The sequence below is a fragment of the Oryctolagus cuniculus genome, chromosome X, assembly GCF_964237555.1.
Source record: "Oryctolagus cuniculus chromosome X, mOryCun1.1, whole genome shotgun sequence".
Lineage (NCBI taxonomy): Eukaryota > Metazoa > Chordata > Mammalia > Lagomorpha > Leporidae > Oryctolagus > Oryctolagus cuniculus.
This window is the reverse complement of record NC_091453.1, coordinates 98229848-98255220: the sequence shown is the minus strand read 5'-3', so window position 1 is coordinate 98255220 and position 25373 is coordinate 98229848. Positions and strand designations below refer to the sequence as shown.

Here is a 25373-nt window from a genome sequence, read left to right as displayed (position 1 = left end):
AAATCATAATGTGAGTAAAAGGCTTCTCTTTAACATCCATTTATTTTTGTTTTGCTTCTTTATTTTTCATTGAAGCTTTGACAGTAATAGATATGGAGAAGCAAAAAATCTTATTCTTTTTTTAAAAATCAGAACTACTTTAATACTTATTGCAACAGCATATTTCCTTGCCTATTCAGAGCCGTTAGGAAGAATGCCTAGGTCCTAAACTTCAACTGAGGAGACCTTTGGATCTTATGTCTACTATTAATTGTTTTCTTGAATTCTCAAAGACCTGTGGCCAGCTATATATTTAAAAAGTTGCCTGTTTTCTCTTTGACTGCATCAAATTGCACACTGTTGTCTAACTATAGTGTTTAGAATTCCTTCCTAATTCTTTCTGAACAGCCATCGCCTGTATTTTCTCTACCCCTCCCTGATCTTCTTACAATAGTGCATCTGACAAGGAAGTGTGGCCAATTTGTTTGCCCTCTCTTCATACTGGACCATCTACATCAGTGTTCTGACTCATCCCAGGTGGTCTCTCAAATATGTAGACTAATAACCAGACTCAATAGGTACTCTTATGCAATTTTTAGGTAGAGTTGGTCCTGTTAGGAGGAGATTGTTGATGTCACCTTTGTTACCTTGAAAGCAGGTCCCTTCCCTGATGTTCTTAATTTTTTGAAAACTTGATGCTGTTTTAGCTGAAAAATTAGCAAGACTATTAAACAAGTTGAGGGGAGCTGTTTAAGAAACTGAAAAGCAGTTGCAAACTACATTGGATAATTGTGACTTTCAGTTTTGTATGAGTTGAATTTTTGTGCTCTTTTCCCTGTGTACGTGGTGGTTCTATTTTTCTCCAATAAAACTTTTATTTAAAAAAAGTTTGTGGAGAAGATCTTTAAAATTCAAGAATTGTAAGAAAATGATCAAAACTTAAAATCTTCCAAATGATTTCCTTTGACATATTCACATTTGTCTAATTTTGTTGTTTTTTAAATTTGATTTTTATTTTTGTGATGCTTTCATGATAATGATGCCGTAGAAGAAGTATGGGGGAAGGTTTGGTAAAAAGGGTAAGTAAAGTTCCAGAAATTCTCATTTATTCTTAAATGTCATTTTAGAAAAAATACAGATACAATTTTTTTTTCTCTTTTTAAAAAAGATTATTTATTTGAAAGGACAATAGAGAGGGAGAGACAGTGAGATCTTCCATCTGCTGCTTCATTCCACCAAATAATTCAAACAGCCAGGTCTGGGCCAGGCCAAAGCCAACAACTAGGAAATCCATTTTGGGTTCCCACATGGGTGGCAGGAGCCCAAATGCTTGGGCCATCTTCTGCTGCTTTCCCAGGTGCATTAACAGGAAGCTGGATCAGAAATGGAACAGCTGGCACTCTGGTATAGGATGCTGGCATTGCAAGCAGTAACTTAATCCAGTGTGCCATAACATTGGCTCTTAAGCATTTTTTTATTTAAATCCTGAAAGTCAAATAGTTTCATAAAGTAGGCATGAAACTTTTTTATATTTGAGTTGAGGGGGGAATAAAGTGTAGCTACTCTTTCTTTAGTTAAAGCACTTAATCTGCTTTTTCTGTTAATAGTTTGTGTTCTGGTCCAGATACTCTTCACAGCATAATACTCCTCAAAGTTTTTTTAACCCAATTCTTGTATCACCTGAATGGCCTTAACATGATGTCTAAACATACTTGGAAATTCTTAACCTTGTACATCAGTATATAGTTCCAGAAATCAGTTTATTTTGGCATCTGTGTCTAAAGGTTTGAGAAGTTGTTGACTTTAGTATCTGTAATTCTTTTTAAATTTGCTTTTTTCCTTTGGTTTAACAACCACTGTTTAATGCTTTGAATTGAAAGAGTATTATTCTGTTGTCTTTAATTTACATAAATTGACAAAACAAATTGTTTATTAAAGAGGAAAACATCAGTGCTAATGGTAAGTTGCATAATTATGCTTCATAAAATGGTATCCCTACTAATGTGTCATTGATGAATACTTTACAGTTCCCTACCAAAAAATTCACCTGCTTTACATTTGAATAGTGAATAGATTTGTTCACCTGGAAACACGACGTGGTTCAAATCTAACACATTGTTCAGTTATTTTCCCTTTTTCCTTTGCTTTTAGAAAAAAGAGTATTCTTTTGAACGGACACAATAAACATGCTTATATTTAACAATCCTTAGGAATTATGTCTAGTTTAGGAAAAAACTTGTCTTTTAAAAGAAATTGTATTCGAAAGGCAAAGTGACTTAGAGGGGGAAATAGAGATCTTCCATCTGCTGCTTGGCTACAACAGTGAGGTGTAGGCCAGGCTGAAACCAGCAGCCAGAAACTCCATCCTGGTCTCCCACAGGGGTGGCAGGAGCCCAAGCACTTGGCCATCTTCCACCGCTTTCTGAGGCAAATTAAGGAGCTGGATCAGAAGCGGAGCAGCTGGGACTCAAGCCAGCAATTTAGATAGTGGCAGCTTAACCTGCTGTTCACAATGCTGGCTCTCCAAAAACTGTTTTCTAGAGTCTTACATTTGATGTAGAATATAAGAATGTACTACATTGGCACATTAGAACTTAGTGGGGCTGGTGCTGTGGCATGGTGGGTAAAGCCACTGCCTGCAGTGCCGGCGGCATCCCATATGGGTGCCGGTTCAAGTCCCGGCTGTTCCACTTCTGATCTAGCTCTCTGCTATGGCTTGGGAAAGCAGTGGAAGATGGCCCAAGTCCTTGGGCCCCTGCACCCACATGGGAAACCTGGGAGAAGCTCCTGGCTCCTGGCTTCGGATCAGCACAGCTCTGGCAATTGTGGCCTGTTGGGGAGTGAACCAGTGGATGGAAGACCTTTCTCTCTGTCTCTCTCTCTCTCTCTCTCTCTCTACCTCTCCTCTTTCTGTAACTCTAACTTTCAAATCTTTTTAAAGAACTTAATAGTTCTGAAAGCTACATAAACGAGATCTTTCTCATTCTCTAATTCTTTTAATAAAATCTTTAAAAATCTTTGATTAAAAAATTTATTATGATAAAATACAAAATTTACCATTCTTAGCTATTAATTTTTTAAAAACTTACCATTTTATGGTATTATAACTCAGTACATTTACAGTAGTGTACAACCATCATCATTATGTAGTTACAGAACATTTTCATCAACCCAAAAGGAAAGCAATTATTCATTAAGCAGTCTGTCGTCATTCCTTCTGCACTTAGCCTCTGGAAACCACTAATCTGCTTTCTGTCTGTATGGATTTCCCCATAATGTACATTTCTTATCCGTGGACTCATTGTGACTTTTTTGTGTCTGGTTTCTTAACATTTATCATGATGTTGTCAGAGTTCATCCATGTTGTAGTACATATGAGTACTTCATTCCTTTTTATGTGCATATATACCAAATTTTGCTTACCTGTTAATTACTTGTTGGACATTTGGGTTATTCCCATCTTTTGGCCTTTTTGAATAATGCTGTAAAGATTTGTGTATAAATATCTGTTCGGGTCCCTGTTTTTAAACCTTTTGAGAATGCTCAGGAAGAATAATTCTGTACTTAACAAGGAATAACCAGACTTTTTCATAGCAGCTGCACCATTTTACATTTCCACTATTAATACAAGGATCCTTCTAAAAAGTTCATGGAAATTAAATTAAAATTTAAGTTTATTTTAACACAAAAATTACGGAAAATCAGATTTGCAGTGTTGTAATATGCATGTTCCACAAACTTTTTGAAAGTCCTTCATACACATAGATTTCAAAATTCACAAAAAGTTTTTTTTCGTATACAAAAATTCTGGTTTTCCCACACTCTCATCAACACTTCATATTTTCTAGTTTTTTTTATTATAGACATCCTAGTAGATGAGAAATGATAGTTCATTGTGATTTTTTGTAAGGTTTATTTTATTTGAAAGGCAGAGTTACAGCAAGAGAGAGAGACAGAAAGAAAGTTCTTCTATCCATGGTTTCACTCCCCCGCAAATGCTGCAAAAGCCGGAGCTGGGCCAGGCTGAAAGGAGCCAGGAGTTTCATCCAGGTCTCCCACTTGGGTGCAGGGGCCCAAGCGCTTGAGCCATCATCCACTGCTTTTCCTAACGCATTATTAGAGAGCTGGATCTGAAGTGGAGCAGCCCAGCCTCAAAACTGGCATCCCAGGTGGTGGACTAACCCAGTGAATGCTTGCCCCTTCATTGTGGTTTTGAATTTCATTTCCTTAATGACTGATATTGACCATCTTTCCATGTACTTATTGGCCATTTGTACATTTTCTTTAGAGAAATGTCTGTTCACATCCATTGGCCATTTTTTTAAATAGTGGAGGTTTTTTTGGTCTTTTTATTGAGTTACAAGAATTCTGTCTTTATGTGGGATACGTCACCTTTATCAGATGTAATGATTTGTTGATGACATCTCTGATTTCTGTGGATTGTCTGTCCCTTGATGCTGTCCTTTGCACAAAAGTTTTCTATCTTAATGAAGTTCAGCTAATCTGTGTGTATGTGTATGTGCTTATACTTTTGGTGTCGTATTTAAGAAACTATTGTCAAATCTAAGCTAATTAGATCTACCCTATGTCTTACAAGAATTTTATAGTTTTATTCCTTAAATTAGGATCTTTAATCTCATTTGAATTAGTTTTTATGTATGATAGAAGGTAAGCATCAGACTTCATTCTCTTGTACGTGGATAGCCAGTTGTCCTGGCACCATTCGTGGAAGAGACTATTTCCTCCATTGAATATCACCCTTGTTGAAAATCAATTGACTGTAGGTATGTGAGTTTATTTCTGGACTCAGTTCTATTCCTTGCACCTGTATGTTGATTCTTATGCCAACGCTCCATTCTTTTGGTTGATTAATAAGTTAGAAATCAAAAGTGTGAATCTTTCAACTTTGTTCTTTGTCAATATTGTTTTAATTATTTGAGTCCTTAACAATTCCATATGAATTTTAGGATCAACTTTTCCATTTCTGAAAAAAAGTCCAATGGGATTTTATAGAGATTGCATTGAAACCTATAGATTACTGAGGAATATTGTCATATTAACTATATTAAGTCTTCTAATCCATGAACACAAAATGTCTATATTTTTAGGTTTAATTTTAAGATTTTATTTATTTATTTGAAAGGTGAAGTTATAGAGAGGCAGAGACAGAGAAAGAAATCTTCTACTGGTTCAATCCCCAAATGAGTGTAACAGCCAGAGCTGGGCCAGGATGAAGCAAGGAGCCAGCAGAGTCATCCCTGTCTCCTATGTGGGTGCATGGGCCCAAGAACTTAGGCTATCTTCCACTGCTTTCCCAGGTACATTAGCTGGGAGCTGGATTGGAAATGGAGCAGCTGAGACTTGAAGCATACCCATAAGGGATGCCAGCACTGCAGACAGTGACTTAACCCGCTTCACCATAGTGCCAACCCATATTTTTAGGTCTTCTAAAATGCCTGTCAGTAAAGTTTTATACTTTTCAGTCTACAAGTCTTTATGTCCCTGGTTAACTATATTAAATATTTTTCTCTTCGATGCTATTATAAATGGAATTGTTTTCTAAAGTTACTTTTGTTGTTCATTGCCAATGTAAACAATAGATTTTTGCACTTTTCTATGGTATCCTGAATTTTTGCTAATTTGTTTTTTAACTCTAGTATACTTTTATGGATTTTTAAGGATTTTTTTGTACTTGGGTATAGCATCTTTGCCAACTATGAACAGAGGCAATTTACTCCTTCCTTTGCAATTTGTGTGCCTTCTGTTTTTCTTCCCTAATTTCTCTGGCTAGAGCTTCTAATGCAGTGTTGAATAGAAGTAGCTAAAGTAGGCCTTCTTGTAATGTTCTTGATCTATAGGGAAAGCTTTGGAACTTTTACCACTGAATATGTTAATTGTGGCTGTTTCATAAATGACCCTTTCTGTGTTAAGGAAGTTTCCTTTTATTCCTAGTTTTCTGAGTGTTTTATCATTAGAGTTTGTTGATTTTTGTCATATGCTTTTTAAATAGAAAGCTTTTATTTAATAAATATGAATTTCATAAGTACAACTTTTGGATTATAGCAGTTCTTTCCCCCATACCTGCCCTCCTGCCCCCAAACCATCCCACCTCCTACTCCCTTTCCCATCCCATTCTTATTAAGCTTCATTTTTAATTATATACAGAAGACCAACTCTATACTATTCAACTCTATACTATTCAACAGTTTGCACCCACACAGACACACAAAGTGTAAAGTACTGTTGAAGACTAGTTTTACCATTAATTCTCATAGTACAACACATTAAGGACAGAGGTCCTACATGGGGAGCAAGTGCACAGTGACTCCTGTTGTTGATTTAACAATTGTCATATGCTTTTTCCATGTCAATTGAGATAATCATGCAGTTTTCTCATCCTATTATTGTAGTACAGTGCATTGATTTGTTTTTATATGTTGAATACCCTTCCATTCTTGGCATAAATCCCACTGCTCATAGTGTTGGCTATGACTGGCTGGTATTTTGTTGAAAATTTTTTCATCTATAATCTTAAGAGGAGGTGTTTGGCTACTGCCGCGGCTCACTAGGCTAATCCTCCGCCTGCTGCGCCGGCACCCCCGGGTTCTAGTCCCAGTCGGGGTGCCGGATTCTGTTCCGGTTGCTCCTCTTCCTGTCCAGCTCTCTACTGTGGCCTGGGAAGGCAATGGAGGATGGCTCAAGTGCTTGGGCCCCGCACCCACGTGGGAGACCAGGAGGAAGCACCTGGCTCCTGGCTTCAGATCGGCGCAGCGCACTGGCCGTAGTGACCATTTTGGGAGTGAACCAACGGAAGGAAGACTTTTCTCTCTGTCTCTCTCTCTCACTGTCTAACTCTGCCTGTCAAAAAAAAAAAAGGAGGTGTTTGACCTAAAGGTTAAGTGACCAATTGAGATGCCTGCATCTCATAATCATAGTGCCTGGATTGAATACCTGACTCCAGCTTCCTGTTAATGTGGACTCTGGGAGGTAGCAGTGATGACTCAAGTAATCGGGTTTCTGCCATCCACGTGGGAGACCTGGATTGTGTTCCTGGCTCCTGGTTCCAGCCCCAGGTCAGTTACAGTTCAGCACCAGCCATTGTAGGCTGGTGGGGAATGAGCCAATAGATGGAAACACGTTCTTTGTTTCTCTGCCTCTCATACATTTTCAACATTAATATATATATATATATTTATATTTATATATATATAAAATCATAAAGAATACTGGTCTTTAGTGTTCTTACTCTCTTTATTCAGCTTTGATATCCGTGTGATGGTAGCCTCATAAAATGAGGCTTTAAATATTAATAGAGTGCACCAGTGAAGCCATCAAGTGTGTGCATTTCTTTTGAGGGAGTTTTTTATTATTGATTCAATCTCATAGATCTGTTCAGATTTCTATTTATTTTTAAAGATTTATTTATTTGAAAAAGTGATAGAGAGGGTAAAACAGAGAAAGAGATCTTCCACCTCTGGTTCACTCCCCAAATAGCCACAATGGCCAGGGTTGGGCCAGGTAGAAGCCAGGAACCTGGAACTCCATTCTGGTGTCCCACATGAATGGAAGGGACCCAAGTACACGGGCCATCTCCTGCTTTCCCAAGCACATTAGAAGGGAGCTGAATCTGGGCAGGCACTGTGGCGTAGCAGGTAAAGCCGCTGCCTGCAGTGCTGGCATCCCATGTGGGCACCAGTTCAAGTCTTGGCTGCTCCATTTCTGATCCAACTCTCTGCTATGACCTGGGAAAACAGTAGAAGATGGCCCAAGTCCTTGGCCCCTGCACCCACGTGGGAGACCCAGAAGAAGCTCCAGCCATTGTGGCCATGCAGGGAATAAACCAGCAGATGGAAGACCTCTCTCTCTGCCTCTGCTTCTGCCTCTCTGTAACTCTGCCTTTCAAATAAATAAACACATATATAAATAAAGGAGCTGGATCAGAAGTGGAAGAGCTGGAACTCAAAGCACTCTGAAATGGTATGCCAGCATTAAAGGCAGCAACTTAACTCACTGAGCCATAATATTGGACCCCAGATTTCTTCTTGTCAGTTTTGGTATTTTGTGCATTTTTGAGGAATTTCTTATTTCATCTTGGCTATCAAATTTGTTGGTACATAGTTGTTCATAGCAGTCTTTTATAATCCTTTTCACTTCTGTAAGATCATTAATAAATTCCCACTTTCATTTCAGATTTTAGTAATTTGAGTATATTCTCAGTCTAGCTAAAGGTTTATCAATTTTTATTTTTTTCAAAGAACTGATGTTTGCTGATTTTCTCTTTTTTCTATTTCATTTGTTTCTGCTGTAATGTTTATTTTTTATTTCCTTCTAGTTTTGGATTTAGTTTGTTCTTTTTGTTTTTATTATTTTTTAGTATAAGCATTCATAGCTATTAATATCATTCTGACTACTATTTTTCCTTTTTTCTGCTAAGTTTTGGCACATGGTTTTCAGTCATTTCAAAATATTTTCTAATTTCCATTGTAATTTTTTTTCATTTTGGTTGTTTAAGAATGTGTTTAATTTCCACATTTTCTGAGTTTTTACTGATTTCTAATTTAGTTCCATTGTAGACAGAGAAGCTACTGTATATGATTTCATTCTTTTTAAATTATTAGGACTTGGGTGTTCCAGCATATAGTTTTTTAAAGATTTATTTTTATTTGACAGTCAGAGTTAACAGAGAGAAGGAGAGGCAGAGAGAGAGAGAAAGATCTTCCATCCATTGGTTCACTCTGCAATTGGCTGCAATGGCAGGAGCTGTGTCGATCCAAAGCCAGGAGCCGGGAGCTTCTTCCAGGTCTCCCATACGGGTGCAGGGGCCCAAGGACTTGGGCCATCTTCTATTGCTTTGCCAGGCCGTAGCAAAGAGCTGGATCAGAAGTGGAGCAGCCGGGTCTTGAACCAGCACCCATATTGGATGCTGGGACTTCAGGCCAGGCCGTTAACTTGCTATGCCACAGCACCGCCCCTCCCCCTCCCCCTTTTTTTTTTTAAAGATTTATTTATTTACTTGAAAGTCAGAGTTACACAGATGTAGAGGCAGAGAGAGAGGTTTTCCATCTGCTGGTCCACACCCCAATTGACTGCAACGGACTGAGCTGTGCCAGTCCGAAGACAGGAGCCAGGAGCTTCCTCCTGGTCTCCTATGCGGGTGCAGGGGTTCAAGGACTTGGACATCTTCTACTGCTTTCCCAGGCCATAGCAGAGAATCAGGTTGGAAGTGAAGCAACCGGGACTCGAACCAGCATCCACATGGGATGCCGGCACTGAAGACAGCAGCTTTACCAGCCATGCCACAGCGCCAGCCCCCATCCTTAGTCTTTCAACCTATTTGTGTCTTAGGATGTAAAGTAGATCTCTTGTGGACACTCTATGGTTAGATCATGTTTTAATCCATTCTGCCAGTCTATCTTTTGAAATTGGAGCATTTAATCCATTTTGCTATTTGTTCCCAGTGCGTATATTTGTGTTCTTCAATAACTTTACCATTGCCTTTTGTATGTTTTAAAATATGAGGTTTTTGTTTATACTGCTGTGCTTGATACACATGAAGTACTGCATTTTTACTTTTACATTTGTTCTTAGGTCGAATCATAATGACATAAGCTTATTTGGCTAGTAAAACCAAGTGAACGAAAGTGGTAAGACTCTGTATATTTAATACTGACAATTCTGACTGAATTTCTTTTAAGTTTCTGTATTACTAAACCAACAATACTTTTATTTTCCAAAGATTAGCAAAATCCTATGAACTTGAAAAGCATTTGGGTTCTTAATGTTTTCTGAGACAGTATGTTTTGGATTAAGCCAACTAAATAGAGCTTGTTTACAAGTTAATTTTGATCATATAACGCAGAGGTAGAAAAATATCACACACACATACATATATAACCATATAGATACAAACAGGTTTTAAAGTTTATATGTAAAAAGAATTTAGCCGTGGGTCAGATACAATAATAAAAATTCACTGCTTTGTAAGAAAATAGCTAGATCTAAATTGTGCTTCTGGCAAATGCAATAAAAGTTTCCCTCTCAGATTGCTAAAGCTTTTGACCAATATTTGTGGAAGACTCAAGATTTTTCACTTTGCCAGTTTTCAAATATTTCTGTTTTTCCCTTCTGGTGAGTCTTTTAAACCCTGTAATCTGAATTTTAAGAGAGAGAGCCCTCAGGCCCAACAGACCTCAGGGTAGAAAATTTACATTTCTAAGGCACAAAGAGATGGTGAAAATTCTCTCTTGATAGTTTTAGGGCATATTTGCCTGTTGTCCAAGGGTCAATCTTTTTTTTTTTTTTTATGAACATAAATTTCCAAAGTACAGCTTATGGATTGCAATAGCTTCCTCTCCCCCCCCCCATAACTTCCCTCCCACCCACAATGCTCCCCTCTCCCACTCCCTCTCCCCTTCCCTTCACATCAAGATTAGTTTTCAATTATCTTCATATACAGAAGATCAATTTAGCGTATATTAAGTAAAGATTTCCACATCTTGCTCCCACACAGAAACACAAAGTGTAAAATACTGTTTGAGTACTAGTTATAGCATTAATTAAACACCTAAGAGTAATTGTGTATTAATTACAGAGTTCAACCAATAGTTTTAAGTAGAATATACAATGCAACTTTTGTATTGTGGCTTCCCCCCCAACCAACCTCCCTCCCTCCCGTGGCCCTCCCCTCTCCCACTCCCTCTCCCATCCCGCCCTTCATCACGTTTCATTTTCAATTACCTTCATATACTGAAGATCAACTTAGTATATACTAAGCAGGGATTTCAACAGGCTGCGCTCACACAACCGAACCAGGTATAGGGTATTGTTCGACTAGTAGTGTTGTTTTTGAGTTTCATAGTTAAACACATTAAGGACAGAGATCCTACGTGGGGAGCATGAACCCAATGACTCCCGTTGTTGATTAACAATTGGCACTCTTATTTATGACGTCAGCAATCACCTGAGACTCTTGCTATGAGCTGTCTAGGCTATGGAAGCCCCTTGAGTTCACCAACTCTGAACTTGTTTAGTCAAGGCCGTATCACAGTGGAGGTTCCTTCCTCCCTTCAGAGAAAGGCGCCTGTCTCCCAAGGGTCAATCATGAAAAGGCTGTGAGCTTAATTCTAGGAGAGTGACTAAGGAGGTATATCTAGCCATTGTCAGAATGTCTCCAAAGTCCATGAGTGGATGAAATACCCAGTTTATCTCCAACTGTCCTTTTTCTTTCTTTTCTTTTCAGCCTAGTAGTTGCTTTTGAAGGACTCTAGATTCCTTGAGGATCCCGAATAGAGGCACAGACATAAAATTAAACTACAGAGAGCTGAAGGCCTGAAATGGAAAGAGAAAAGTGGCAGGGATGGACAAAGGGATGGAGGATGTAAAAATATAAGGAAACATACAAAGATTCAAAGGAACTTGGAAAAGACCCCCTAAAATTTACCCTGAAATGTGGCCCCTTAAAGTTCCATAGAAATGCTATCTGGGGTGCCACATGCGCTACCAGAATTTGGGGTGCCTTATGATTCTACCACGGGCTTATTACTAAATCCCCGATATCAATAAGCCTGAGAGGGTTCTTGCCTAATATTTAGAGAAGAATTCTAAATACTGGCACAGATAAATGAGGCAGCATGGTACGTTTTAAGCTTTTATTTAGTAAGAAAGGTGCCTGAGAGAGAGAGCTTTATTTAGGGGAGAGAGGTGAATAGGGGTTCATACCAAGCACCAGGAACCAGCCATGTGGATGAGCATCTAGGCCAGGAAGCCTAGAGCACATGGCCCGAAGACCACGCACCCAGGATGCGCAGGGCTACAGCAAACCCTGTCCTGGCAAGAGGCCAGGGAAGAAGAGCAGACCAGAGCCTCGAGCACACTGTGCCCTAGGCTTTTAACCCACTCCAAAGGGGAGTGGTTAATTAACCTGATTGGCTGGTGGGCACCCAGGTGTGGCCAGGTAGGGGAATGAGGCCACACAGGGGCGTGGCAAAGATATCAGGTAGGAGCATGAGGTCACACAGGGGCATGGTCTTCCAGTTCACAAATCTGACCTACTTCAAACTGACTTGAAGGTTGAAAATAGCAAAAAAGAAAGAAGGAGGTTTTAGAGAAGCTAGTTTCTCTTAAAACTAATGAAATTTTGAATTATTATATCAACAAAATTGTGCCAACAACAAGAAGGTGGCTAGAGTTGGTAGAGCATATAGTCTAGAGGTTTGAGAAAAGACAAGTTAACTAAAGAGACCACTCCCCCACCCCCATGGGAAGAGGGGAATAAAAAAAATGTTTCTGGCAATATGGAACCTACCAAGTGACTGGCCTGTCTATACATGTAGGCCTGATAACCTGCATACCCATACAAGCAGAAAGGCAAACTAAGCTCTGAGGACACAAAATGAGACAAACAGGAAAGCAATATCCATTTCTGGGAGGGAAAGGCTCAGTCCAAGTGAGTACTCCCAAACTAGAGTCACAATCCAAATAATTGATTTTTTTAAAGATTTATTTATTTGAAAGAGTTACACAGAGAGAGGAGAGACAGAGAGGTTTTCCATCTGCCAATGCAAAGCCAGGAGCTTCATTCAGGTCTCCCACTCAGGTGCAGGGGCTCAAGGACTTGGGCCATCTTCCATTGCTTTCCCAGGCCATAGCAGAGAGCTGAATCGGAAGTGCCCATACTGGATGTCGGCACTGCAGGAGGTAGCTTGACCCGCTACGCCACAGCGCTGATCCCCAAATAATTGATTTCTACAATTTATTTTCCCCGCTAATCTAAAGCTGGAAAGGAAAGGCATGACAGATTTGCTTTCCTCTCTTGACCAAGCACTGTACATCTAGATCCAGGAACTCTGACTTTGCTAAGAATCCATACCTACCTCCAACCACTGGTTTTCCCAGTATCCCACCAGTAAGCTCCTGATTGAATGAGATGTCCCAGAGAGCCCATCCCTGTCACCAAAAACCATAGAGGAGGAAAACTCATTTTTTCTCTACCCTTATAGTTTCTTTTTTTCAATAGGGGAAAAGGTTATTTGTACACAACACAGAAATAGCTGGCTCTCCTTCATAGTTCTTATTTACAGTAGACCATTTGTAACAAAAGGCAGATTAACGAGAAAAACATAAGTTTAGTAGCATGTATAGCTCATGTATATGTGACCAATAACTCAGAGAAAGATGAGTAAATATCCCCTTCTGTGTATAATTATTTTTTGGTATATACCATTTTTGTTCCTTTTTTTTTCTCTATACATCATTTAGTTATTTCTTAGTGGTTCCCTTGGGGATTACTAGTGACAAATTAACAAACCAGTGAAATTATAGCAACTTAGCTTAAATAGTATATGAAGTATTGCTACTATCGGCTCCATCGCTCCTTATTTATGTCTTTATAATCCAAACTTAAATAGCCAATTAGGCATTCTTAAGTTGAAAGTAATGTAAATATCATGCCTATTTGTTTTCAGGTATTCAACTCTACTGATTAAAAATCCCTTCTGTACATAAATATATTTCCTTGTTCATTGCTCTATGTTCTGTTTTTTCAACATTTGACAGAAAGAATTTTGTTAATTACAAAGACATCTATTCCTATGGTGTTCAATTTTTAAACTGGCATTTAAATCACTATTGCATGAATATATTTTTATTTTTTATTTGAAAGAGTTACACAGAAAAGGAGGGAGGGAGAGAGCGTCCATCTGCTGATTCACTCCCCAGATGGCCACAACAGCAAGTGCTGGATCAGACAGGAACCAAGAGCCAGGAACTTCTGGATCTCCCACCTGGGTGGCAGGGGTCCAAACACTTGGGCCATCTTCAGCTTTTACCCAGGCCATTATCAGGGAGCTGGATTTGAAGTGGAGCAGCTGGAGCCAGCGCCGCGGCTCAACAGGCTAATCCTCTGCCTAGTGGTGCCGGCACACCGGATTCTAGTCCAGGTCGGGGCGCCGGATTCTGTCCCGGTTGCCCCTCTTCCAGGCCAGCTCTCTGCTATGACCCGGGAGTGCAGTAGAGGATGGCCCAAGTGCTTGGGCCCTGCACCCCATTGGAGACCAGGAGAAGCACCTGGCTCCTGCCTTCGGATCAGCGCAGTGCGCCAGCTGCAGCGCGCCAGCCGTGGTAGCCATTGGAGGGTGAACCGACGGCAAAGGAAGACCTTTCTCTCTGTCTCTCTCTCTCTCACTATCCACTCTGCCTGTCAAAAAAAAAAAATGAAGTGGAGCAGCTGGGACAGGAACCAGTGCCCATATGGGATGCCAGCATTGCTGGCCCCTGCATGAATATCTGTGAAAGCAGATATGTGTGTATATGTTTAGAGACAAAGACTTCCCATATGCTCATTCACTCCCTGCATGGTTGGGTTGGAGGGGTGGGTAAAACAAGGATCTTGGAACTCAATCCAGGTCTCCCATGTAAGTGGTAGGAACCAATGTGAACCAAATGAGCCTGAGCCATGACCTACTGCCTCCCACGGTGCACGTTGGCAGGAAGTTGTAATCAGGAGCAGAGCCAGGACTCAGACCCAGGTACTTCAATATGGGATATGGACATCTTAACCGCTATTCCAAATTCCCACACATAAAAGCATTTTAAAAAGATGATTAGTACCAGAAAATCCTTAATAATGCTTGGCATTATACCTAAAAGGGTAGTATAAAATTGGCTTAATTTTAAAAGAATACCAGGAGCCAATGTGTAGTGCAATGGTTGTCACCACTTGGTATGCCCACATATGGAATGCCAGGTTCAAGTCCTTGCTGCTCTTCTAATGCAGCTTCCTGCTAATACACACCCTGGGTGGCAGCAAATGATGTATCAAGTACTTGGGTCCCTGCTACCCATGTGGGAGATCAGGATTAAGTTCCAGGTTCTTGGCTTTGGGCTGGTCCAACCTTGGCTATTGCACATTTTAGGAGTGAAGCAGTGGATGGAAGATCTCTGTCCATCTTTCAAATAGAATTAAATAATAAACACACAAGAGAGAAGCAAAGGGAAATTTTCTGAGAATCAGACCTAAATGAGGCTTCTGTCCTAAAACAAGTTGTGGGTTGGCATCTTTCTGAGGTTGGTTTATAGTTCCTCTTTCAGTTAATAACTTGAAATTATAAGGTAGAAAGGTACTGTGTGAACACTCCCCCATTTTTAAAAAATATTAAATTATTAATATACTTAAAAATTCATGATATTTAGGAATCTCAGAAATAACTGATATGATTTTGCATTTGATGATTTTAAGAAGAAATTCTATATAAGTAGGTCAGATGTTTTTAAGACGAGTAGCATGAGGGGCTGGCATTTGTGGCACAGTGGGTTAAACCATGTGCGATGCTAGCATCCCATGTAGGTACCAGTTTGTGTCCCAGTTGCTTTATTTCCAATCCAGCTCCTCACTAACGTGCCTGGTAAAGGAGTGAAGAAGCCAAAGGACTTGAACCCCTGAACTCATGCAGGAGACTTGGATGAAGCTCCTGGTTCCTGGCTTTGACCTGGCCCAGCCCTGGCCATTGTGGCCATTTGGGTAGTGAACCAGCAGATGGAAAAGCTCTCCCTCTCTCTGTAACTCTGCCTTTCAGATAAATAAATAAATCATTTTTTAAAAAAAGCATGAAAGCCTAAAGGCTTTATTAGCCTTTTTGCCCTATTGTTATATAAGAATAAACAAAGGGTCACTTCTTCACAATTGATGACAACTAGAAAAGTTGACAGTTCCTGTCCAGAATAGGCTATAACATCCAAGAATGGATATTTTGGGGTCTGTCAGATTATAATACTAGAACATTCTGTTCATTAAATTTCTAATTTGTTGTTCCAAAGCAGATAATTAAAATTCGCTATTTAGAAGAAAAGAGTGGGATACGAGAAGCCATGGTGGCCAAATAATTGATGAAACATGTTCATATAAATAAACATTAACTAAGGGGGCTGGCGCTATGGTTCTCATGGCTAATCCTCTGCCTGTGGTGCCAGCATCCCATATGGGTGTTGGGTTCTAGTCCTGGTTGCTCCTCTTCTGGTCCAGCTCTCTGCTGTGGCCCGGGAGGGCAATGGAGGATGGCCCAAGTGCTTGGGTGTCTGCACCCGCATGGGAGACCAGGAGGAAGCACCTGGCCCCTTGCTTCGGATCAGCATAGCTCCGACCGTGGCGGCCATTGGGGGGGTGAACCAACGGAAGGAAGACCTTTCTCTCTCTCTCTCTCTCTCTCTCTCTCTCTCTCTCACTGTCTAACTCTATCTGTCAAATAAATAAATAAAAAAGTATCTGTGCATACTAATGGCAAAAATGTGCTCATGAGGTACATACTATAAAATAAAAAACTGACTAAAATAAAAATGACTAATTTTGTAGAGAGGTGAAAATAAGAGTAGCACTGAAATATACAAGCTAATATTATGGAGGATGAAAGGAAGAGTTTGGAGATTAAATATGTTAAAGTCTTTGTTCAGAAGATGAGTAAATATATTAAACTTTGAGCATACTAAAATGTAAGGGTGCCCTGAGGTCCTCTCAGAATTTTTTACCCAAGAAGAATGATAACTTTTCTGCATACAAAAGCCTGTATGATAAATGTTTCTAGTAGTTTTATGTATAATTGCCAAAAAATTGAAACCTCAATGTTCTTCAACTGGTGAGTGGATAAACAGATGTGCGTTTATGCAGAGGAATGCTAATTAGCAAAGTAAAGGAACAAGCTATTGATACATCCAACGACATGAATAAATCTCAAATTTGTTATAAGTGAGAAAAGCCAGAATCAAAAGGCTTTTTAGAAGATTTATTTATCTGAAAGACAGAGCTTCCTCCAGGTCTCCCACGTAGGTGCAGGGGCCCATGGACTTGAGCCATCTTTCACTGAAAAAGCTTTTTTTTTTTTTTAAAAAAAAAAAAAAGATATTTATTTGAGGGGCAGAGAAAGAGAACTGAGTCAATCCCCAAATGCCCACAATAGCTTGGGCTAGGCCAGACCAAAGCCAGGAACTGGTAGCTCAATCCAGGTTCTCCCATGTGGGTGGTAGGGATTCATTTGAGCCATCATTGCTGCCTCCCAGGGTCTGCATTAACAGGAAGCAGGAGTCAGAGCCTAGAATTGAACCCAAGTTCACAATGGGAAGTTTCAGGCATCTTAACCACTAGGCTAAATCCCTACCGCTCAAAAGGCTTCTTGGGCTGGCATTGTGGTGCAGCAGATTAAGCCACTGCTTGCTTTGTCAGCTCCCATATTGGAGTATTGATTCAATTCCCTTCTGGTCCAGCTTCCTGGTAATACACCTGGGAAGGCAGAAAATCACAGCCCAACTCCTTGGGCCCTTGGAGCCCTAGTGAGAGATCCAATGAAGTTCCTGGCTCTTGGCTTCAGCCCGGCCCAACCTTGGCTGTTGTGGACATTTGGGGAGTGAACCAGCAGATGGAAGAGTAATCTTTCCCTGCCTCCCTCTGGGATTGGTGTGTATCTTAATTCTGGTAATTACACAACTCTGCATTTGTCAAAACTCAAAACTACACCAAAAATTGAATTTTGCTGTCTGAAGGACATCCTTTAACATTCTTTGTAGGGAGGAATGTGCTGGTCCCTTCCTTATTCCATCAGCAGAGCAAACCAGTCCTTCCCCACCTCACCCCAGCAGCATACTCTGTGGACATTAAGTAGGCATTAGCCTTTAACCAGTCATTCACATGATTGTTATGAGGATAAAACTAGACTATTAATAGAGAAAGCAAATTGGTATAGTGTAAATAGAATACTGGATCCGGTAAAATGATGCTTCCAATTCCAACATAAATTTCCTAGTGTGTGAACATGAGGAATTAATCTTTCAGGGCCCTAGTTTCTCAATTTGTAGAATGAGATAATAATACCTGTCTCACAGGAATATGTGAGGATTAAATGAAATAACTTCAGGGGCCGCCATTGTCACATAGCAGGTCAAGCAGCCACCTGCAGGGCCAGCATCCCATTTGGGTACGGTTATCTCCTGGATGTTCCACTTCCTATCCAGCTCCCTGCTAGTAGCCTGGCAAAAGCAGGATGGCCCAAGCACTTGGGCCCCGGGCTACCTATATGAGACTTGGAAGAAGCTTCTGGCTCCTGGCTTCAACTTGGCTCAGCCCTGGCTATTGCAGCCATCTGAGGCATGAACCAGCGGAAGGAAGATCTCTCCGTCTCTTCATTAATCTAATTTTCAAATAAATCTTTTGAAAAGGCAAGATGACTTTGCAAGTGCCTGCCTGGTAATAAGCATTCAGAAATGATAATACAAAATCGAGGGCAGGTGTTACAGTGCAGGTGTTAAGCTGCCCCTTGGGATACCCGCATTCAAAGTGCTGGCTGCTCCATTTCCAATCCAGCTTGGCCCAGGTATTTGGATTGGAGACTTGGATGGAATCCCTGGATCTTGGCTTTGGCCTGGTCCATCCTGGGCTGTTGCAGGCATTTTGGGAGTGAAACAGCAGATAGGCAGATGGGAAAGCATTTTCTCTCTCTCTGCCTATCAAATAAATAAACCTTTTTTAAAATTTTGAAATTGTTTTTATAAAATCCTATCCAAATGGGGCAAAGAGTATACAATAGGAAGAATTCACTGCTTTTTTTTTTTTTATGCAGACTTTTTCACATAGAGCAATTATCCTGGCTCTACCACAATAATAGTTTTCACAGTAACCCAGAGCAGTATTGTGTCCTGGCTTCTGGAAACTGAATAGAGACCTTTAGTTTAGTTCTGTCCTAACCACCTAGAAATACGGTGCTCTAGGAATTAGCCTACAACTCTCATTTCCTCAGTCAAAATGTTTGGTTCTTATCGTTTTTGTTTTGGCCCTCATAGGCACAGCATGCTTCATATGTTGCATGATCTAATGTTTGCGCATCAGAATGTTTATTACTCTTCAACTATTCATGTGTATTTTCATATTTATCTCTAATTTCATTCCTATTTTAACCTTACACTTTTTGCTGGGACTTTCAGTAGTCTCCTTGCTTTTATACATATCAGATAGATGTTAATAATGTTCATTAAACTGCTCAAACCTAAACAAAATCGCAGCAGACGTGGTTGATGAACTGCCAATGTCAGAGACCAAAACACCAGCAAGTAACCATCTGCTGATGACAATTGATGACATTTACTTTCCACATGGTTTTATGCCTATGAATAGTGAACTTACTGTGCACCAAGTCTTATAACAGGAGCTGGGAATGCAGTGGGGCATCAAGTCAGATAGAGTTTAAGCTTTCCCTAAATTCACAGATCAGAAAATGTGCAACTGCCATGCCACATGGTGAGATAATGGGAGCTATAAATGCATAAAGGAGGATCACTGGATCCAAACTTGGAGAGAAGACTTTCTGGGGGAAATTATGTCTAAACTGAGCTAAAAGGAAAAAAATAGGACCGAGACAGAGATAGAGGGTATAAGGTCCGATTCAGGACACAGGACCTAGAATCTAGGTATACATTGCACTATAACTGTGTGACCTTGACAAAGCTCCCAATGCAGTCTCCTAGTATTAAAATGAAAAATGTTAGCTTATATCCGTGTCTCACAAAACGTTTTGTAAAATATGTACATACTGCCTTCCTTTCACCCATAATAACTGCCATCTTCCAGTTATTCACCAAGATGACAAACACAAAGGGAAAGAGGAGAGACATGTTCTCCAGGTCTTTTACAAAATATACAGTTGTTCCTTTGGGCACATAGTTGCACATTTACAAAAAAGGTTATATCATAGACATTAGGGGAATGGGTACTGTTCAAAAAGGAATGCCCCATAAATGTTACCATGACAAAACTTGAGGAATCTACGTTACCCAGCATTGTAAACAAACAAGTTAAGGGCAAGGTTCTTGCCAAGAGAGTAAATATGCACACTGAGCGTATTATGCACTCTAAGAGCCAAGACAGCTTCCTGATATGTGTGAAGAAAAATGATCAGAAAAAGAAGGAAGCCAAAGAGAAAGATATCTGGGTTCGATTGAAGCACCAGCTGGCTCCACCTAGAGCTCACTTTGTCAGAACCAATGGAGAGAAACCTGAGCTACTGAAATGCATTCCCTATGACTTCAGGGCATAATAAGTATTAAAAAAAAAAAAGACCTCTGGCCTGTAAAACAAACCAAAAAAACATGCACACAAGAGAAAGGGGAGAAGAGGCTACATTATCAACTGACTTTGGAAGATGACGTTCAAGGGGCCAGCACTGTGGCACAGGTTAAGCCTCTGCCTGCAGTGCCAGCATCCCATGTGGGCATCTGTTCAAGTCCCGGCTGCTCCACTTCTGATCCAGCTCCCAGCTAATGCGCATGGGAAAGCAGATGGCCCAAGTGCTTGGGACCCTGCACTCATGTGGGAGATCTGGAAGAAGCTCCTGGCTCTTGACTTTAGCCTGGCTCAGTCCAGGGTCTTGTGGCCATCTGGGGAGTGAATCAGTGGGTGGTAGAGATTTCTTCCTCTCTGTTTCTCTCTCCTCTTTCAAATAAATAAATCTTTTTTAAAATGATGGTCAAGTAGAATTAAAAGGTTTATTGAAGAGCTCAGATATTTTGTAGTGCTTGTATGTTTTATGAATTTATAAGGCATGACTATATCTTCACAATATCAGTTGGCAGCAGAAATTTTGTTAGCAGACTCCCCTGCAGGATTCTGCAATATTCTACATTCTTGCAATATTCTTGCAGTTATTACGGGGGGCAATGGGGGGAGTTCTTGAAAATGCTGGTCTGTGCCAGGCTAATCTTCCTGATCACTGGATCCCTTTGCTAGATAAAGACAAAGTCTGACAACCAATCTGCTGATGTTAAGACACTAAGTCAGTGGTAAGGGAAATCTAACAATCCTGAACATAGCCTCTTAATAGCAATAACAACAGCAATGTTCATGTTTATTGAGTGCTCTGTATGACAAGACACTGAACTATGTACCTTATACACATTATCTCATTTTATCCTTGCAACAATCTAATAAGACTTACTATTATTATCATCCCGATTTACAATACAAGGAAACTAAGTATGAGAGAGACTGAATAGTTTACCTAAACACAAACTTTTCAAGGAACAGGCAGAACTGGGATTGAAACCCAGGCTGTCTGCTGCCAAAGCTACTGTGCTAGGTGTGCTACAGGGAGGGTGGCCATATAACTTCTTATTCAAACTGAGACACTTTTGAGGGAAGAGAGCTCTAAAAATCACTATATAATTTTTGAAATATTTATCTGAAACAAAAATTGATTTTATTATATTGGTATGCAGTTTGTCAAAAGTAAACCCTTTGTTTTAAAAATGTTAATGGGAAAATGGAATTGAAGAAGGTATACAGCCTAGCAGTTCAGATGCCCATGTCCCACACCAGAGTGCCTGGGTATATGTGTCAGCTCCAGCTTCTGACGCCAGCTTGCTGATAATACAGACCCTGGGAGCCAGCAGCAATGGCTCAAGTGGTTGTGTCCCTGCCACCCACGTGTGAGACTTGGCTTATGTTCCTGGATCTTGGCTTCAGATACTGTGGGCATTCAGGGAGTAAATGGATGAGGGATCTCTCAATTTTTCAAATAAAGAATAAATATGGATTTAAAATGTATGTTTATTTTGGTGTAAATCACTGAAAGCCATGTATTTTTTCCATAAAAACTGTTCTGTCAGTCCTTTCTTGAGATGCCCACCTGGTCTGTCAGGTATACTCTCATAACCAGTCTAAATGCAGACTGGGCACTCAGTTCTTTCCCAAGATACCTGCCTGGTCTATCATGTGTATTTCTCTTTATTAAACTTTGTTTCCTCATTTACCACTACTCTCTGTATTATGTCTAAATTCTTTCTAGCATGAAGACAAGAAGTTCTGAACAGACATCTCATAACATTTGGTGGAGCCAACCAGGAGACAATATGATCAACTTCAACGCCTGAGAACTCACCCTGAGGAATGCTCCATGTCTAGCCCTCTTCTAGCTTTTCCCTTGCATTGTCTGGTGCCAACCGAATTATCTTTGCCAGTATTTCATGGAGACAGAGACTTGCCCACTTTCTTTTAACCAGACTATCATGGCCTTTCCCTGCTCTTAAAACCAAAGTCTCTTTGCCATATGCATGCAGAGTATCTTACAAGAGACTGAGACCAACATCTCTCTACTTAGGCCCTCTTGGCTACCCCTCCATCCCATCTTTCCTAACCTGCCCAGGTGCTGTTTACCACCCCCTGCACTTCTCAAATGTTAGGAAGTGGGGAATGTCACATCCGTCCAGAGAAAACCCAATGCCTAATCTCAGCTGGCCATCCCTTCAGAAAGGAAGCTATGTACCTCATTTCCCCTACCTCTTTTGCCATAATTTTGAAAAAGCACTGGTGAGAACTGGTCATGTTTTTTTTTAAATTATTTATTTGAAAGGTAGAGTTACCGAGAGGGAAAGAGAAAAAGAGAGAGACCTTCCATCTGCTGATTCACTCCTCAGATGGCCACAACAGCCAGGGCTGGGCCAGGCCAAAGCCAGGAGCAAGGAGCACCATTCAGGTCTCTCATGTGTGTGGTAGGGATCCAAGCATTATTAGGAAGCTGGAATTTGAAGCAGCACTGGGGCTTAAACCTAGGTAATCTGCTGATATGGGATACAGGGGTCCCAAACAGCAACTTAACTGCCATACCAAATGTCCACTCTTATAGAGGCAATTTTTTAAGTGAGTTTTGTGGAAATAGTTTTTGAAGAATTTTTTTGTCTTCATGAAAAGAGTTCTCACATTTATTTAAAGATATATAGGTTATGGTTATAGAAGCAAATTTCACTGAGTTGTTAAATACAAAGTATGATTGACTATGATGCTTAATTCAGCAATCTATTATCCACAATGTGTTTGCTGCCATTTAGCTACTTACCCAAACATCCCTATTTTTGTTCTTAAACATGTGCCCAAATAGGGTGGAAAAAGAAACACCCAGCACTTGCTAAAAAGAAACTTAAAAAAGGCCAGCGCCACGGCTCAATAGGCTAATTCTCCGCCTAGCGGCACCGGCACACCAGGTTCTAGTCCTGGTCGGGGTGCCAGATTCTGTCCCGGTTGCCCCTCTTCCAGGCCAGCTCTCTGCTGTGGCCGGGGAGTGCAGTGGAGGATGGCCCAAGTACTTGGGTCCTGCACCCCATGGGAGACCAGGAGAAGCACCTGGCTCCTGCCTTCAGATCAGCGCGGTGCGCCGGCCACAGTGGCCATTGGAGGGTGAACCAACGGCAAAGGAAGACCTTTCTCTCTCTCTCTCTCTCACTGTCCACTCTGCCTGTAAAAAAAAAAAAAAAGAAAGAAAGAAAGGAAGAAAGAAACTTAAAAAAAAAAAAACTGAATTCCTAGGGCAGTTCTGTTTGACTGTAGCCCATACACGAACAGTGTATTCATGTGGGGAAGCCATATGCCCAGTGGTTTCTCAGCTTGAATTGTATGAAAGCCCTAGAGATTTTCTGTGTTGTCCAAGGAAGGAGCAGGAAATTCCATTTACTGAATCCAGTCAATGTTCAGGCACCGTGCTATGAATGCAAACATATCTGAAACTTTTATCACTTTGGTTGTGGGTTTCCCTGCCCCATGGCCTGCTTTGGTGTCCACATGGATGAGGAGGGGGTTGCTTTGCTTCTGGCTGCGGCCCACAATATACTGCAGGGTGGCAATGAATTTCAGAGAGTGGAGTGGGACCACACGGTCATCATGGTCAGCGGTAAGCAGCAGCATGGATGGGTACTGGACATCATCTGCCTCCGGTAACTTCACATTATGCAATGGAGAATACTTGACAAGCCATTCAAAGTGCTGCTTGCTTTCTGAGTATCCATAATCAGTGGTCCAGGCATGCCCAATGGTGTATTTATGGAACTTAAGCATGTCCATCACTCCAACTTGGGCAATAACAACCAAAGAGGTCAGGACGCTGATTTGCACAAGCAGCCACTAAGAGGCCTCCATTTGAACCTCCATTAATACTCAGCCTCTTTGGAGACATGTAACCTTCCTTGATCAGATACTCAGCAGCACACTGAAAGTCATCAAAGCAGTTCTGTTTGTTGGCCAAGGTACCACTTTTATGCCACATCTCTCCATATTCGCCACCTCCTCTGATGTTGGCCACTGCAAGGATGCCACCCATGTGCCTCACAAAAATAAGCCTGGACACACTGTAGGTGGGTGTGATAGAAATGTTGAAGCCACCATAGCCATATAAAAAAGCAGGATGAGAGCCATCCAATTTTATGCCCTTTTTATGCACAATGAACATGGGAATCTTTGTACCATCCTTGCTAGGGTAGAAAATCTGGATTGTCTGGTATTCAGAAGCATTGATTCCTTTTACAGTCACTTCTCGGAAAACTCTGGGCTCCAGCTTCTCTTTGGTAAGATCACAGTGATAAATGATACCTGGAGATAAGAAGGAAGTAAACTGGTAGATCTCAGTGTCCTTCTTCTGGCCACTGTAGCCCACAACACTGCCAACCTCAAGTGGGAAGGGCTTGAGGAGAGCACCGGTGGTCAGGTTATGGAGCTTCAGGATGTTCTTCACATCATGGAGGTAGCGTAAGATCAAGAAGTTGGACCTGATACAAGCCACCCATTCTAAGACATCTTTCTCATGCTCAGGAACAAGCACTTTCCACTTAGACTCATCAGGATCCATGAAGTCAATATTGATCAGGCGATAGTTGAGAGAATGGCGATTGGTCTTGAACGTGAACACTGTCCCTTCATTGGTGACAGTCATATTCTCCATCAAAGTTGTCAATCAGCTTTACCCACTTCAAGATTCCAGTGATGCCATTCGGTTCCTGCTGTAGATCACAGTACCAGAGTCAGTTAACTGGATCACATCCTTCCCTTATTGATAAAAGGACATAGCAACCATCATCAGATAACTCAGCACCACCCATCCATTTAGGCTCATCAGGAAACTCAGCACACAAAATGTCTTCTCACTGATCAGTCCCCAAGACATGATAGCAGAGCTTTTGGTGGAGATCAGTGGATGTCTCTGTACCATCACTTTTTCCATCATGTTGGGGGTATGAGTTGTAGAATAATCCCTTCCCATCATGGGTCCAGCCTGGAAACTGGGCTAGTGGAGAATTTTGCTCACTCCTAGTGGTCAATAGGCAGAAACCTGGCACAGAGAAGCAACAACTCAGGAGGCAGGTCAAGAAGTAAAGCATCAACCCAGAAGGCTGCAGCAGTAGATGAACCTGGCAGAGAAGAGAAGTTGTGACCTGTAGGAAGAGAGCTGTAACATGGAGAAAGCTGTGCTGCTCCTGAAGAATCTGGCAAGAAGAATCAGTCTCGTCTCTCAAAGAAAAGATGCAGACCCAAGTGGCTACCACTATAGACTACAGACTATAGCCAGAGCCATAGACTTCTGCCACTGTTCCCAGAACACCAA

At 40.9% G+C, this 25373-nt stretch overlaps 2 pseudogenes; one reads left to right on the top strand and one right to left on the bottom strand.

Annotated features, from left to right (window-relative positions):
- The first annotated feature begins 19321 nt into the window (after positions 1 to 19321).
- LOC138847608 (large ribosomal subunit protein eL21-like) lies at positions 19322 to 20162 on the top strand (annotated as a pseudogene).
- Positions 20163 to 23449: 3287 nt separating this feature from the next.
- On the bottom strand, positions 23450 to 25149 carry LOC100351197 (prolyl endopeptidase pseudogene; annotated as a pseudogene).
- Between the last annotated feature and the right edge of the window lie 224 nt (positions 25150 to 25373).